This window comes from Somniosus microcephalus, chromosome 11 (genome assembly GCF_052327205.1).
Source record: "Somniosus microcephalus isolate GS21.2 chromosome 11, FLI_Smic_1.0, whole genome shotgun sequence".
Lineage (NCBI taxonomy): Eukaryota > Metazoa > Chordata > Chondrichthyes > Squaliformes > Somniosidae > Somniosus > Somniosus microcephalus.
Window position 1 is genome coordinate 107,925,456 of NC_140997.1, and position 17,424 is coordinate 107,942,879.

Below are 17,424 nucleotides of genomic sequence, written 5' to 3' on the forward strand. Positions count from 1 at the left end.
CAGTAACGGTTTTGGGGAGTGAGTGTAACAGCAAAAGTTTTGGGGAATTTGAGTGTAACAGTAACAGTTTTGGGGAGTGAGTGTAACAGTAACATTTTTGGGGAGTGGAGTGTAACAGTAACAGTTTTGGGGAGTGAGTGTAACAGTAACAATTTTGTGGAGTGGAGTGTACCAGTAACAGTTTTGGGGAGTGGAGTGTAACAGTAACAGTTTTGGGGAGTGGAGTGTAAAAGTAACAGTCTTGGGGAGTGGAGAGTAACAGTAACAGTTTTGGGGAGTGAGAGTAACAGTAACAGTTTTGGGGAGAGAAGTGTAACAGTAACAGTTTTGGGGAGTGAAGTGTAGCAGTAACAGTTTCAGGGAGTGGAGTGTAACAGTAGCAGTTTTGGGGAGAGGAGAGTAACAGTTACAATTTTGGGGAGTGACTGTAACAGTAACAGTTTTGGGGAGTGGAGAGTAACAGTAACAGTTTTGGGGAGTGGAGTGTAACAGTAACAGTTTTGGGGAGTGGAGTGTAACAGTAACAGTTTTGGGGAGTGGAGTGTAAAAGTAACAGTTTCGGGACGTGGAGTGTAACTGTAACAGTTTTGGGGAGTGGAGTGCAATAGTAACAGTTTTGGGGAGTGGAGAGTAACAGTAACAGTTTTGGGGAGTGAGAGTAACAGTAACAGTTTTGGGGAGAGAAGTGTAACAGTAACAGTTTTTGGGAGTGAAGTGTAACAGTAACAGTTTTGGGGAGTGGAATGTAGCAGTAACAGTTTTAGGGAGTGGAGTGTAACAGTAGCAGTTTTGGGGAGAGGAGAGTAACAGTTACAGTTTTGGGGAGTGACTGTAACAGTAACAGTTTTGGGGAGTGGAGAGTAACAGTAACAGTTTTGGGGAGTGGAGTGTAACAGTAACGGTTTTGGGGAGTGAGTGTAACAGTAACAGTTTTGGGGAGTGAGTGTAACAGTAACAGTTTGGGGGAGTGGAGTGTAACAGTACCAGTTTTAGGGAGTGCAGTGTAACAGTAACAGTTTTGGGGAGTGGAGTGTAACAGTAACAGTTTTGGGGAGTGGACTGTAACAGTAACAGTTTTGGGGAGTGGAGTGTAACAGTAACATTTTTGGGGAGTGGAGAGTAACAGTAACAGTTTTGCAGAGTGGAGTGTAACAGTAACAATTTTGGGGAGTGGGGTGTAACAGTAACATTTTTGTGAAGTGAGAGTAACAGTAACAGTTTTGGGGAGTGGAGTGTAACAGTAACAGTTTTGGGGAGTGGAGTGTAGCAGTAACAGTTTTAGGGAGTGGAGTGTAACAGTAGCAGTTTTGGGGAGAGGAGAGTAACAGTTACAGTTTTGGGGAGTGACTGTAACAGTAACAGTTTTGGGGAGTGGAGAGTAACAGTAACAGTTTTGGGGAGTGGAGTGTAACAGTAACGGTTTTGGGGAGTGAGTGTAACAGTAACAGTTTTGGGGAGTGAGTGTAACAGTAACAGTTTGGGGGAGTGGAGTGTAACAGTACCAGTTTTGGGGAGTGGAGTGTAACAGTAACAGTTTTGGGGAGTGGAGTGTAACAGTAACAGTTTTGGGGAGTGGACTGTAACAGTAACAGTTTTGCGGAGTGGAGTGTAACAGTAACATTTTTGGGGAGTGGAGAGTAACAGTAACAGTTTTGCAGAGTGGAGTGTAACAGTAACAGTATTGGGGAGTGGAGTGTAACAGTAACAGTTTTGCAGAGTGGAGTGTGACAGTAGCAGATTTGGGGAGTGGGGTGTAACAATAACAATTTTGTGAAATGAGAGTAACAGTAACAGTTTTGGGAAGTGGAGTGTAACAGTAACAGTTTTGGGGAGTGGAGTGTAACAGTAACAGTTTTGGGGAGTGGAGTGTAAAAGTAACAGTTTCGGGACGTGGAGTGTAACTGTAACAGTTTTGGGGAGTGGAGTGCAATAGTAACAGTTTTGGGGAGTGGAGAGTAACAGTAACAGTTTTGGGGAGTGAGAGTAACAGTAACAGTTTTGGGGAGAGAAGTGTAACAGTAACAGTTTTGGGGAGTGAAGTGTAACAGTAACAGTTTTGGGGAGTGGAGTGTAGCAGTAACAGTTTTAGGGAGTGGAGTGTAACAGTAGCAGTTTTGGGGAGTGGAGAGTAACAGTTACAGTTTTGGGGAGTGACTGTAACAGTAACAGTTTTGGGGAGTGGAGAGTAACAGTAACAGTTTTGGGGAGTGGAGTGTAACAGTAACGGTTTTGGGGAGTGAGTGTAACAGTAACAGTTTTGGGGAGTGAGTGTAACAGTAACAGTTTTGGGGAGTGGAGTGTAACAGTACCAGTTTTGGGGAGTGGAGTGTAACAGTAACAGTTTTGGGGAGTGGAGTGTAACAGTAACAGTTTTGGGGAGTGGACTGTAACAGTAACAGTTTTGGGGAGTGGAGTGTAACAGTAACATTTTTGGGGAGTGGAGAGTAACAGTAACAGTTTTGCAGAGTGGAGTGTAACAGTAACAATTTTGGGGAGTGGGGTGTAACAGTAACAGTTTTGTGAAGTGAGAGTAACAGTAACAGTTTTGGGGAGTGGAGTGTAACAGTAACAGTTTTGGGGAGTGAAGTGTAACAGTAACAGTTTTGGGGAGTGGAGTGTAACAGTAACAGTTTCGGGGCGTGGAGTGTAACTGTAACAGTTTTGGGGAGTGGAGTGCAACAGTAACAGTTTTGGGGAGTGGAGAGTAACAGTAACAGTTTGGGGGAGTGGAGAGTAACAGTAACAGTTCTGGGGAGTGGAGTGTAACTGTAACAGTTTTGGGGAGTGAGTGTAACGGTAACAGATTTGAGGAGTGGAGAGTAACAGTAACAGTTTTGGGGAGTGAGAGTAACAGTAACAGTTTTTGGGAGTGGAGTGTAACAGTAACAGTTTTGGGGAGTGCAGTATAATGGTAACAATTTTGGGGAGTGAGTGTAACAGTAACAGTTTTGGGGAGTGGAGTGTAAAAGTAACAGTTTCGGGACGTGGAGTGTAACTGTAACAGTTTTGGGGAGAGGAGTGCAATAGTAACAGTTTTGGGGAGTGGAGAGTAACAGTAACAGTTTTGGGGAGTGAGAGTAACAGTAACAGTTTTGGGGAGAGAAGTGTAACAGTAACAGTTTTGGGGAGTGAAGTGTAGCAGTAACAGTTTCAGGGAGTGGAGTGTAACAGTAGCAGTTTTGGGGAGAGGAGAGTAACAGTTACAATTTTGGGGAGTGACTGTAACAGTAACAGTTTTGGGGAGTGGAGAGTAACAGTAACAGTTATGGGGAGTGGAGTGTAACAGTAACGGTTTTGGGGAGTGAGTGTAACAGTAACAGTTTTGGGGAGTGAGTGTAACAGTAACAGTTTTGGGGAGTGGAGTGTAACAGTACCAGTTTTGGGGAGTGGAGTGTAACAGTAACAGTTTTGGGGAGTGGAGTGTAACAGTAACAGTTTTGGGGAGTGGACTGTAACAGTAACAGTTTTGGGGAGTGGAGTGTAACAGTAACATTTTTGGGGAGTGGAGTGTAGCAGTAACAGTTTTAGGGAGTGGAGTGTAACAGTAGCAGTTTTGGGGAGAGGAGTGTAACAGTACCAGTTTTGGGGAGTGGAGTGTAACAGTAACAGTTTTGGGGAGTGGAGAGTAACAGTAACAGTTTTGCAGAGTGGAGTGTAACAGTAACAGTTTTGGGGAGTGGGGTGTAACAGTAACAGTTTTGGGGAGTGGAGTGTAGCAGTAACAGTTTTAGGGAGTGGAGTGTAACAGTAGCAGTTTTGGGGAGAGGAGAGTAACAGTTACAGTTTTGGGGAGTGACTGTAACAGTAACAGTTTTGGGGAGTGGAGAGTAACAGTAACAGTTTTGGGGAGTGGAGTGTAACAGTAACGGTTTTGGGGAGTGAGTGTAACAGTAACAGTTTTGGGGAGTGAGTGTAACAGTAACAGTTTGGGGGAGTGGAGTGTAACAGTAACAGTTTTGGGGAGTGGACTGTAACAGTAACAGTTTTGGGTAGTGGAGTGCAACAGTAACATTTTTGGGGAGTGGAGAGTAACAGTAACAGTTTTGGGGAGTGGAGAGTAACAGTAACAGTTCTGGGGAGTGGAGTGTAACTGTAACTGCTTTGGGGAGTGAGTGTAACGGTAACAGTTTTGAGGAGTGGAGAGTAACAGTAACAGTTTTGGGGAGTGAGAGTAACAGTAACAGTTTTGGGGAGTGGAGTGTAACAGTAACAGTTTTGGGGAGTGGAGAGTAACGGTAGCAGTTCTGGGGAGTGGAGTGAAACAGTAACAGTTTTGGGGAGTGGAGAGTAACCGTAACAGTTTTGGGGAGTGGAGTGTAACAGTAACAGTTTTGTGGAGTGTTGTGTAACAGTAACAGTTCGGGTGGTGTAGAGTAACAGTAAAAGATTTGGGGAGTGTAGAGTAACAGTAACAGTTTTGGGGAGTGGAGTGTAACAGTAACACTTTTGGGCAGTGAAGTGTAACAGTAACAGTTTTGGGGTGTGGAGTGTAACAGTCACAGTTTTGGGGTGTGGAGTGTAACAGTAACGGTTTTGAGGAGTGAGTGTAACAGCAAAAGTTTTGGGGAATTTGAGTGTAACAGTAACAGTTTTGGGGAGTGAGTGTAACAGTAACATTTTTGGGGAGTGGAGTGTAACAGTAACAGTTTTGGGGAGTGAGTGTAACAGTAACAATTTTGTGGAGTGGAGTGTACCAGTAACAGTTTTGGGGAGTGGAGTGTAACAGTAACAGTTTTGGGGAGTGGAGAGTAATAGTAACAGTTGTGGGGAGTGGAGAGTAATAGTAACCGTTTTGGGGAGTGGAGTGTATCTTATAGTTTTGGGGAGTGAGTGTAACAGTAACATTTTTGGGGAGTGGAGTGTAGCAGTAACAGTTTTGGGGAGTGAGTCTAACAGTAAAAGTTTTGTGGAGTGGAGTGTAACATTCCAGTTTTGGGGAGTGAGTGTAACAGTAACAGTTTTGGGGAGTGAGTGTAACAGTAACAGTTTTGGGGAGTGGAGAGTAACAGAAACAGTTTCGCAGAGTGGAGTGTGACAGTAACAGTTTTGGGGAGTGGGGTGTAACAGTAACAATTTTGTGAAATGAGAGTAACAGTAACAGTTTTGGGGAGTGGAGTGTAACAGTAACAGTTTTGAGGAGTGGAGTGTAACAGTAACAGTTTTGGGGAGTGGAGTGTAAAAGTAACAGTTTCGGGACGTGGAGTGTAACTGTAACAGTTTTGGGGAGAGGAGTGCAATAGTAACAGTTTTGGGGAGTGGAGAGTAACAGTAACAGTTTTGGGGAGTGAGAGTAACAGTAACAGTTTTGGGGAGAGAAGTGTAACAGTAACAGTTTTGGGGAGTGAAGTGTAGCAGTAACAGTTTCAGGGAGTGGAGTGTAAAAGTAACAGTTTCGGGACGTGGAGTGTAACTGTAACAGTTTTGGGGAGTGGAGTGCAATAGTAACAGTTTTGGGGAGTGGAGAGTAACAGTAACAGTTTTGGGGAGTGAGAGTAACAGTAACAGTTTTGGGGAGAGAAGTGTAACAGTAACAGTTTTGGGGAGTGAAGTGTAACAGTAACAGTTTTGGGGAGTGGAGTGTAGCAGTAACAGTTTTAGGGAGTGGAGTGTAACAGTAGCAGTTTTGGGGAGAGGAGAGTAACAGTTACAGTTTTGGGGAGTGACTGTAACAGTAACAGTTTTGGGGAGTGGAGAGTAACAGTAACAGTTTTGGGGAGTGGAGTGTAACAGTAACGGTTTTGGGGAGTGAGTGTAACAGGAACAGTTTTGGGGAGTGAGTGTAACAGTAACAGTTTGGGGGAGTGGAGTGTAACAGTACCAGTTTTGGGGAGTGGAGTGTAACAGTAACAGTTTTGGGGAGTGGAGTGTAACAGTAACAGTTTTGGGGAGTGGACTGTAACAGTAACAGTTTTGGGGAGTGGAGTGTAACAGTAACATTTTTGGGGAGTGGAGAGTAACAGTAACAGTTTTGTAGAGTGGAGTGTAACAGTAACAATTTTGGGGAGTGGGGTGTAACAGTAACAGTTTTGTGAAGTGAGAGTAACAGTAACAGTTTTGGGGAGTGGAGTGTAACAGTAACAGTTTTGGGGAGTGGAGTGTAGCAGTAACAGTTTTAGGGAGTGGAGTGTAACAGTAGCAGTTTTGGGGAGAGGAGAGTAACAGTTACAGTTTTGGGGAGTGACTGTAACAGTAACAGTTTTGGGGAGTGGAGAGTAACAGTAACAGTTTTGGGGAGTGGAGTGTAACAGTAACGGTTTTGGGGAGTGAGTGTAACAGTAACAGTTTTGGGGAGTGAGTGTAACAGTAACAGTTTGGGGGAGTGGAGTGTAACAGTACCAGTTTTGGGGAGTGGAGTGTAACAGTAACAGTTTTGGGGAGTGGAGTGTAACAGTAACAGTTTTGGGGAGTGGACTGTAACAGTAACAGTTTTGCAGAGTGGAGTGTAACAGTAACATTTTTGGGGAGTGGAGAGTAACAGTAACAGTTTTGCAGAGTGGAGTGTAACAGTAACAGTTTTGGGGAGTGGAGTGTAACAGTAACAGTTTTGCAGAGTGGAGTGTGACAGTAGCAGTTTTGGGGAGTGGGGTGTAACAGTAACAATTTTGTGAAATGAGAGGAACAGTAACAGTTTTGGGAAGTGGAGTGTAACAGTAACAGTTTTGGGGAGTGGAGTGTAACAGTAACAGTTTTGGGGAGTGGAGTGTAAAAGTAACAGTTTCGGGACGTGGAGTGTAACTGTAACAGTTTTGGGGAGTGGAGTGCAATAGTAACAGTTTTGGGGAGTGGAGAGTAACAGTAACAGTTTTGGGGAGTGAGAGTAACAGTAACAGTTTTGGGGAGAGAAGTGTAACAGTAACAGTTTTGGGGAGTGAAGTGTAACAGTAACAGTTTTGGGGAGTGGAGTGTAGCAGTAACAGTTTTAGGGAGTGGAGTGTAACAGTAGCAGTTTTGGGGAGAGGAGAGTAACAGTTACAGTTTTGGGGAGTGACTGTAACAGTAACAGTTTTGGGGAGTGGAGAGTAACAGTAACAGTTTTGGGGAGTGGAGTGTAACAGTAACGGTTTTGGGGAGTGAGTGTAACAGTAACAGTTTTGGGGAGTGAGTGTAACAGTAACAGTTTTGGGGAGTGGAGTGTAACAGTACCAGTTTTGGGGAGTGGAGTGTAACAGTAACAGTTTTGGGGAGTGGAGTGTAACAGTAACAGTTTTGGGGAGTGGACTGTAACAGTAACAGTTTTGGGGAGTGGAGTGTAACAGTAACATTTTTGGGGAGTGGAGAGTAACAGTAACAGTTTTGCAGAGTGGAGTGTAACAGTAACAATTTTGGGGAGTGGGGTGTAACAGTAACAGTTTTGTGAAGTGAGAGTAACAGTAACAGTTTTGGGGAGTGGAGTGTAACAGTAACAGTTTTGGGGAGTGAAGTGTAACAGTAACAGTTTTGGGGAGTGGAGTGTAACAGTAACAGTTTTGGGGAGTGGAGTGTAACAGTAACAGTTTCGGGGCGTGGAGTGTAACTGTAACAGTTTTGGGGAGTGGAGTGCAACAGTAACAGTTTTGGGGAGTGAGTGTAACGGTAACAGATTTGAGGAGTGGAGAGTAACAGTAACAGTTTTGGGGAGTGAGAGTAACAGTAACAGTTTTTGGGAGTGGAGTGTAACAGTAACAGTTTTGGGGAGTGCAGTATAATGGTAACAATTTTGGGGAGTGAGTGTAACAGTAACAGTTTTGGGGAGTGGAGTGTAAAAGTAACAGTTTCGGGACGTGGAGTGTAACTGTAACAGTTTTGGGGAGAGGAGTGCAATAGTAACAGTTTTGGGGAGTGGAGAGTAACAGTAACAGTTTTGGGGAGTGAGAGTAACAGTAACAGTTTTGGGGAGAGAAGTGTAACAGTAACAGTTTTGGGGAGTGAAGTGTAGCAGTAACAGTTTCAGGGAGTGGAGTGTAACAGTAGCAGTTTTGGGGAGAGGAGAGTAACAGTTACAATTTTGGGGAGTGACTGTAACAGTAACAGTTTTGGGGAGTGGAGAGTAACAGTAACAGTTTTGGGGAGTGGAGTGTAACAGTAACGGTTTTGGGGAGTGAGTGTAACAGTAACAGTTTTGGGGAGTGAGTGTAACAGTAACAGTTTTGGGGAGTGGAGTGTAACAGTACCAGTTTTGGGGAGTGGAGTGTAACAGTAACAGTTTTGGGGAGTGGAGTGTAACAGTAACAGTTTTGGGGAGTGGACTGTAACAGTAACAGTTTTGGGGAGTGGAGTGTAACAGTAACATTTTTGGGGAGTGGAGAGTAACAGTAACAGTTTTGCAGAGTGGAGTGTAACAGTAACAGTTTTGGGGAGTGGGGTGTAACAGTAACAGTTTTGTGAAGTGAGAGTAACAGTAACAGCTTTGGGGAGTGGAGTGTAACAGTAACAGTTTTGCAGAGTGGAGTGTGACAGTAACAGTTTTGGGGAGTGGAGTGTAAAAGTAACAGTTTCGGGACGTGGAGTGTAACTGTAACAGTTTTGGGGAGTGAAGTGCAATAGTAACAGTTTTGGGGAGTGGAGAGTAACAGTAACAGTTTTGGGGAGTGAGAGTAACAGTAACAGTTTTGGGGAGAGAAGTGTAACAGTAACAGTTTTGGGGAGTGAAGTGTAACAGTAACAGTTTTGGGGAGTGGAGTGTAGCAGTAACAGTTTTAGGGAGTGGAGTGTAACAGTAGCAGTTTTGGGGAGAGGAGAGTAACAGTTACAGTTTTGGGGAGTGACTGTAACAGTAACAGTTTTGGGGAGTGGAGAGTAACAGTAACAGTTTTGGGGAGTGGAGTGTAACAGTAACGGTTTTGGGGAGTGAGTGTAACAGTAACAGTTTTGGGGAGTGAGTGTAACAGTACCAGTTTTGGGGAGTGGAGTGTAACAGTACCAGTTTTGGGGAGTGGAGTGTAACAGTAACAGTTTTGGGGAGTGGAGTGTAACAGTAACAGTTTTGGGGAGTGGACTGTAACAGTAACAGTTTTGCAGAGTGGAGTGTAACAGTAACAGTTTTGTGGAGTGGGGTGTAACAGTAACAGTTTTGTGAAGTGAGAGTAACAGTAACAGTTTTGGGGAGTGGAGTGTAACAGTAACAGTTTTGCAGATTGGAGTGTGACAGTAACAGTTTTGGGGAGTGGGGTGTAACAGTAACAATTTTGTGAAATGAGAGTAACAGTAACAGTTTTGGGGAGTGGAGTGTAACAGTAACAGTTTTGGGGAGTGGAGTGTAACAGTAACAGTTTTGGGGAGTGGAGTGTAAAAGTAACAGTTTCGGGACGTGGAGTGTAACTGTAACAGTTTTGGGGAGTGGAGTGCAATAGTAACAGTTTTGGGGAGTGGAGAGTAACAGTAACAGTTTTGGGGAGTGAGAGTAACAGTAACAGTTTTGGGGAGAGAAGTGTAACAGTAACAGTTTTGGGGAGTGAAGTGTAACAGTAACAGTTTTGGGGAGTGGAGTGTAGCAGTAACAGTTTTAGGGAGTGGAGTGTAACAGTAGCAGTTTTGGGGAGAGGAGAGTAACAGTTACAGTTTTGGGGAGTGACTGTAACAGTAACAGTTTTGGGGAGTGGAGAGTAACAGTAACAGTTTTGGGGAGTGGAGTGTAACAGTAACGGTTTTGGGGAGTGAGTGTAACAGTAACAGTTTTGGGGAGTGAGTGTAACAGTAACAGTTTTGGGGAGTGGAGTGTAACAGTACCAGTTTTGGGGAGTGGAGTATAACAGTAACAGTTTTGGGGAGTGGAGTGTAACAGTAACAGTTTTGGGGAGTGGACTGTAACAGTAACAGTTTTGGGGAGTGGAGTGTAACAGTAACATTTTTGGGGAGTGGAGAGTAACAGCAACAGTTTTGCAGAGTGGAGTGTAACAGTAACAGTTTTGGGGAGTGGGGTGTAACAGTAACAGTTTTGTGAAGTGAGAGTAACAGTAACAGTTTTGGGGAGTGGAGTGTAACAGTAACAGTTTTGCAGAGTGGAGTGTGACAGTAACAGTTTTGGGGAGTGGGGTGTAACAGTAACAATTTTGTGAAATGAGAGTAACAGTAACAGTTTTGGGGAGTGGAGTGTAACAGTAACAGTTTTGGGGAGTGGAGTGTAACAGTAACAGTTTTGGGGAGTGGAGTGTAAAAGTAACAGTTTTGGGACGTGGAGTGTAACTGTAACAGTTTTGGGGAGTGGAGTGCAATAGTAACAGTTTTGGGGAGTGGAGAGTAACAGTAACAGTTTTGGGGAGTGAGAGTAACAGTAACAGTTTTGGGGAGAGAAGTGTAACAGTAACAGTTTTGGGGAGTGAAGTGTAACAGTAACAGTTTTGGGGAGTGGAGTGTAGCAGTAACAGTTTTAGGGAGTGGAGTGTAACAGTAGCAGTTTTGGGGAGAGGAGAGTAACAGTTACAGTTTTGGGGAGTGACTGTAACAGTAACAGTTTTGGGGAGTGGAGAGTAACAGTAACAGTTTTGGGGAGTGGAGTGTAACAGTAACGGTTTTGGGGAGTGAGTGTAACAGTAACAGTTTTGGGGAGTGAGTGTAACAGTAACAGTTTTGGGGAGTGGAGTGTAACAGTACCAGTTTTGGGGAGTGGAGTGTAACAGTAACAGTTTTGGGGAGTGGAGTGTAACAGTAACAGTTTTGGGGAGTGGACTGTAACAGTAACAGTTTTGGGGAGTGGAGTGTAACAGCAACATTTTTGGGGAGTGGAGAGTAACAGTAACAGTTTTGCAGAGTGGAGTGTAACAGTAACAGTTTTGGGGAGTGGGGTGTAACAGTAACAGTTTTGTGAAGTGAGAGTAACAGTAACAGTTTTGGGGAGTGGAGTGTAACAGTAACAGTTTTGGGGAGTGGAGTGTAACAGTAACAGTTTTGGGGAGTGGAGTGTAACAGTAACAGTTTTGGGGAGTGGAGTGTAACAGTAACAGTTTCGGGGCGTGGAGTGTAACTGTAACAGTTTTGGGGAGTGGAGTGCAACAGTAACAGTTTTGGGGAGTGGAGAGTAACAGTAACAGTTTGGGGGAGTGGAGAGTAACAGTAACAGTTCTGGGGAGTGGAGTGTAACTGTAACAGTTTTGGGGAGTGAGTGTAACGGTAACAGATTTGAGGAGTGGAGAGTAACAGCAACAGTTTTGGGGAGTGAGAGTAGCAGTAACAGTTTTGGGGAGTGGAGTGTAACAGTAACAGTTTTGGGGAGTGCAGTATAATGGTAACAGTTTTGGGGAGTGAGTGTAACAGTAACAGTTTTGGGGAGTGGAGAGTAACAGCAAAAGTTTTGGGGAGTGGAGTGTAACAGTAACAGTTTTGGGGAGTGGAGTGTAAAAGTAACAGTTTCGGGTAGTGGAGTGTAACAGTAGCAGTTTTGGGGAGAGGAGAGTAACAGTTCCAGTTTTGGGGAGTGGAGAGTAACAGTAACAGTTTTGGGGAGTGGAGTGTAACAGTAACGGTTTTGGGGAGTGAGTGTAACAGTAAAAGTTTTGGGGAGTGAGTGTAACAGTAACAGTTTTGGGGAGTGGAGTGTAACAGTACCAGTTTTGTGGAGTGGAGTGTAACAGTAACAGTTTTGGGGAGTGGAGTGTAACAGTAACAGTTTTGAGAAGTGGAGTGTAACAGTAACAGTTTTGGGGAGTGGAGTGTAACAGTAACAGTTTTGGGGAGTGGAGAGTAACAGTAACAGTTTTGCAGAGTGGAGTGTAACAGTAAGAGTTTTGGTGAGTGGAGTGTAACAGTAACAGTTTTGGGGAGTGGAGTGTCATAGAGTCATAGAGTCATAGAGTAATACAGCACGGATAGAGGCCCTTCGGCCCATCATGTCCGCGCCGGCCATCAAGCCCTGTCTAATCTAATCCCATATTCCAGCATTTGGCCCGTAGCCTTGTATGCTATGGCATTTCAAGTGCACATCCAAATGCTTCTTAAATGTTGTGAGGGTTTCTGCCTCCACAACCCTTTCAGGCAGTGAGTTCCAGACTCCAACCACCCTCTGGGTGAAAAAGTTCTTTCTCAAATCCCCTCTAAACCTCCCGCCCTTTACCTTGAATCTATGCTTCCTAGTTATCGACCCCTCTACTAAGGGAAAAAGCTCCTCAGCATCCATCCTATCTATGCCCCTCATAATTTTGTACACCTCAATCATGTCCCCCCTCAGCCTCCTCAGCTCCAAGGAAAACAAACCCAACCTGCCCAGTCTCTCTTCATAGCTGAAGCGCTCCAGCCCTGGTAACATCCTGGTGAACCTCCTCTGCACCCTCTCTAACGCGATCACATCCTTCCTGTAGTGTGGCGACCAGAACTGCACACAATATTCCAGCTGTGGCCTAACCAGTGTTTTATACAGCTCCATCATAACCTCCTTGCTCTTATATTCAATGCCTCGGCTAATGAAGGCAAGTATCCCATATGCCTTTTTTACCACCTTATCCACCTGTTCCGCCGCCTTCAGGGATCTGTGTTCTTGCACACCCAGATCCCTCTGACCCTCCGTCTTGCCTAGGGTCTTTCCATTCATTGTGTATTCCTTTGCCTTGTTAGTCCCCCCAAAGTGCATCACCTCGCACTTTTCCGGGTTAAATTCCATTTGCCACTGTTCCGCCCATCTGACCAACCCATCTATATCGTCCTGCAGACTGAGGCTACCCTCCTCGCTATTTACCACCCTACCAATTTTTGTATCATCCGCGAACTTACTGATCATACCCTTTACATTCATATCCAAGTCATTAATGTAGACCACAAACAGCAAGGGACCCAGCACCGATCCCTGTGGTACCCCACTGGCCACAGGCTTCCAGTCACAAAAACAACCTTCGACCATCACCCTCTGCCTTCTGCCACTAAGCCAGTTTTGTATCCAATGTGCCAAGGCACCCTGGATTCCATGGGCTCTTACCTTCTTGACCAGTCTCCTGTGCGGGACTTTATCGAAGGCCTTACTGAAATCCATGTATACCACATCCACTGCGTTACCCTCATCCACACACCTAGTCACCCCCTCAAAAAATTCAATCAAATTAGTCAGACATGATCTTCCCTTGACAAAGCCATGTTGACTATCCCTGATTAATCCTTGCCTCTCCAAGTGGAGACACATTTTGTCCCTCAGGATTTTTTCCAATAATTTTCCTACCACTGATGTTAGGCTCACTGGCCTGTAGTTCCCCGGTTTTTCCCTACTACCCTTCTTGAATAATGGTACTACATTAGCGGTTCTCCAGTCCTCTGGCACATCCCCTGTGGCCAGAGAGGTCCTGAATATATGTGTTAGAGCCCCCGCAATCTCCTCCTTTGCCTCACACAGCAGCCTGGGATACATTTCATCCGGGCCTGGGGATTTATCCATTTTTAGGCCAGCTAAAACCGCCAATACCTCCCCCCGCTCGATGTTAATATGTTCGAGCATATCACAGTCCCCCCGCCCTATTTCTATGTCTACATCGTCCTTCTCCATAGATAAAACAGACGCAAAAAATTCATTCAGAACCCCTCCTACATCTTCCGGCTCCACACACAGATTGCCACTTTTGTCCCTAATGGAGTGTAACAGTAACAGTTTTGGGTAGTGGAGTGTAACAGTAACAGTTTCGGGGCGTGGAGTGTAACTGTAACAGTTTTGGGAGTGGAGTGCAACAGTAACAGTTTTGGGGAGTGGAGAGTAACAGTAACAGTTTGGGGGAGTGGAGAGTAACAGTAACAGTTCTGGGGAGTGGAGTGTAACTGTAACAGTTTTGGTGAGTGAGTGTAACGGTAACAGTTTTGAGGAGTGGAGAGTAACAGTAACAGTTTTGGGGAGTGAGAGTAACAGTAACAGTTTTGGGGAGTGGAGAGTAATGCTAACAGTTCTGGGGAGTGGAGTGTAACAGTAACAGTTTTGGGGAGTGGAAAGTAACGGTAACAGTTCTGGAGAGTGGAGTGTAACAGTAACAGTTTTGGGGAGTGGAGAGTAACAGTAACAGTTTTGGGGAGTGGAGTGTGACAGTAACAGTTTGGGGAGTGGAGTGTAACAGTAACAGTTTTGGGGAGTGGAGAGTAACAGTAACAATTTTGGGGAGTGGAGTGCAATAGTAAAAGTTTTGGGGAGTGGAGAGTAACAATAACAGTTTTGGGGAGTGGAGTGTAACAGTAACAGTTTTGGGGAGTGGAGTGTGACAGTAACAGTTTTGGGGAGTGAAGTGTAACAGTAACAGATTTGGGGAGTGGAGTGTAGCAGTAACAGTTTTGGGGAGTGGAGTGTAACAGTGGCATTTTGGGGAGAGGAGAGTAACAGTTACAGTTTTGGGGAGTGGAGAGTAACGGTAACAGTTCTGGGGAGTGGAGTGTAACAGTAACAGTTTTGGGGAGTGGAAAGTAACGGTAACAGTTCTGGGGAGTGGAGTGTAACAGTAACAGTTTTGGGGAGTGGAGAGTAACAGTAACAGTTTTTGGGAGTGGAGTGTAACAGTAACAGTTTTGTGGAGTGTTGTGTGACAGTAACAGTTTGGGGAGTGGAGTGTAACATTAACAGTTTTGGGGAGTGGAGTGTAACAGTAACAGTTTTGGGGAGTGGAGAGTAACAGTAACAGTTTTGGGGAGTGAGAGTAACAGTAACAGTTTTGGGGAGTGGAGTGTAACAGTAACAGTTTTGGGGAGTGAAGTGTAACAGTAACAGTTTTGGGGAGTGGAGTGTAGCAGTAACAGTTTTGGGGAGTGGAGTGTAACAGTAGCAGTTTTGGGGAGAGGAGAGTAACAGTTACAGTTTTGGGGAGTGGAGAGTAACAGTAACAGTTTTGGGGATGGGGTGTAACAGTAACGGTTTTGGGGAGTGAGTGTAACAGTAACAGTTTTGGGGAGTGAGTGTAACAGTAACAGCTTTGGGGAGTGGAGTGTAGCAGTACCAGTTTTGTGGAGTGGAGTGTAACCGTAACAGTTTTGGGGAGTGGAGTGTAACAGTAACAGTTTTGAGGAGTGGAGTGTAACAGTAACAGTTTTGGGGAGTGGAGAGTAACAGTAACAGTTTGGGGGAGTGGAGAGTAACAGTAACAGTTCTGGGGAGTGGAGTGTAACTGTAACAGTTTTGGGGAGTGAATGTAACGGTAACAGTTTTGTGGAGTGTTGTGTGACAGTAACAGTTTGGGGAGTGGAGTGTAACAGTAACAGTTTTGGGGAGTGGAATGTACCAGGAACAGTTTTGGGGAATGGAGTGTAACAGTAACGGTTTTGGGGAGTGGAGAGTAACAGTAACAGTTTTGCAGAGTGGAGTGTAACAGTAACAGTTTTGGGGAGTGGAGTGTAACAGTAACAGTTTTGAGGAGTGGAGTGTAACAGTAACAGTTTTGGGGAGTGGAGTGTAACAGTAACAGTTTTGGGGAGTGGAGAGTAACAGTAACAGTTTTGCAGAGTGGAGTGTAACAGTAACAGTTTTGGGGAGTGGGGTGTAACAGTAACAATTTTGTGAAGTGAGTGTAACAGTAACAGTTTTGGTGAGTGGAGTGTAACAGTAACAGTATTGGGGAGTGGAGTGTAATAGTAACAGTTTTGGGGAGTGCAGTGTAACAGTAACAGTTTCGGGGCGTGGAATGTAACTGTAACAGTTTTGGGAGTGGAGTGCAACAGTAACAGTTTTGGGGAGTGGAGAGTAACAGTAACAGTTCTGGGGAGTGGAGTGTAACTAACAGTTTTGGGGAGTGAGTGTAACGGTAACAGTTTTGAGGAGTGGAGAGTAACAGTAACAGTTTTGGGGAGTGAGAGTAACAGTAACAGATTTGGGGAGGGCAGAGTAACGCTAACAATTCTGGGGAGTGGAGTGTAACAGTAACAGTTTTGGGGAGTGGAAAGTAACGGTAACAGTTCTGGGGAGTGGAGTGTAACAGTAACAGTTTTGGGGAGTGGAGAGTAACAGTAACAGTTTTGGGGAGTGGAGTGTGACAGTAACAGTTTGGGGAGTGGAGTGTAACAGTAACAGTTTTGGGGAGTGGAGAGTAACAGTAACAGTTTTGGGGAGTGGAGTGCAATAGTAAAAGTTTTGGGGAGTGGAGAGTAACAATAACAGTTTTGGGGAGTGGAGAGTAACAGTAACAGTTTTGGGGAGTGGAGTGTAACAGTAACAGTTTAGGGGAGTGAGTGTAACGGTAACAGTTTTGAGGAGTGGAGAGTAACAGTAACAGTTTTGGGGAGTGAGAGTAACAGTAACTGTTTTGGGGAGTGGAGTGTAACAGTAACAGTTTTGGGGAGTGAAGTGTAACAGCAACAGATTTGGGGAGTGGAGTGTATCAGTAACAGTTTTGGGGATGGAGTGTAACAGTAGCATTTTGGGGAGAGGAGAGTAACAGTTACAGTTTTGGGGAGTGGAGAGTAACGGTAACAGTTCTGGGGAGTGGAGTGTAACAGTAACAGTTTTGGGGAGTGGAAAGTAACGGTAACAGTTCTGGGGAGTGGAGTGTAACAGTAACAGTTTTGGGGAGTGGAGAGTAACAGTAACAGTTTTTGGGAGTGGAGTGTAACAGTAACAGTTTTGTGGAGTGTTGTGTGACAGTAACAGTTTGGGGAGTGGAGTGTAACTGTAATAGTTTTGGGGAGTGGAGAGTAACAGTAACAGTTTTGGGGAGTGAGAGTAACAGTAACAATTTTGGGGAGCGGAGTGTAACAGTAACAGTTTTGGGGAGTGAAGTGTAACAGTAACAGTTTTGGGGAGTGGAGTGCAGCAGTAACAGTTTTGGGGAGTGGAATGTAACAGTAGCAGTTTTGGGGAGAGGAGAGTAACAGTTACAGTTTTGGGGAGTGGAGAGCAACAGTAACAGTTTTGGGGAGTGGAGTGTAACAGTAACGGTTTTGGGGAGTGAGTGTAACAGTAACAGTTTTGGGGAGTGAGTGTAACAGTAACAGTTTTGGGGAGTGGAGTGTAACAGTACCAGTTTTGTGGAGTGGAGTGTAACAGTAACAGTTTTGGGGAGTGGAGTGTAACAGTAACAGTTTTGAGGAGTGGAGTGTAACAGTAACAGTTTTGGGGAGTGGAGTGTAACAGTAACAGTTTTGGGGAGTGGAGAGTAACAGTAACAGTTTTGCAGAGTGGAGTGTAACAGTAACAGTTTTGGGGAGTGGGGTGTAACAGTAACAGTTTTGTGAAGTGAGAGTAACAGTAACAGTTTTGGGGAGTGGAGTGTAACAGTAACAGTTTTGGGGAGTGGAGTGTAACAGTAACAGTTTTGGGGAGTGGAGTGTAACAGTAACAGTTTCGGGGCGTGGAGTGTAACTGTAACAGTTTTGGGGAGTGGAGTGCAACAGTAACAGTTTTGGGGAGTGGAGAGTAACAGTAACAGTTTGGGGGAGTGGAGAGTCACAGTAACAGTTCTGGGGAGTGGAGTGTAACTGTAACATTTTTGGGGAGTGGAGTGTAACAGTAACAGTTTTGGGGAGTGGAATGTACCAGTAACAGTTTTGGGGAGTGGAGTGCAACAGTAA

General features: G+C 44.8%; 1 protein-coding gene across 1 annotated transcript in view; it reads left to right on the top strand.

Moving 5' to 3' along the window:
- Positions 1 to 17,424, top strand: part of LOC147110818 (FYVE, RhoGEF and PH domain-containing protein 5-like) — a 1,561,072-nt gene that overhangs the window by 720,973 nt on the left and 822,675 nt on the right. The window lies entirely within an intron of this gene.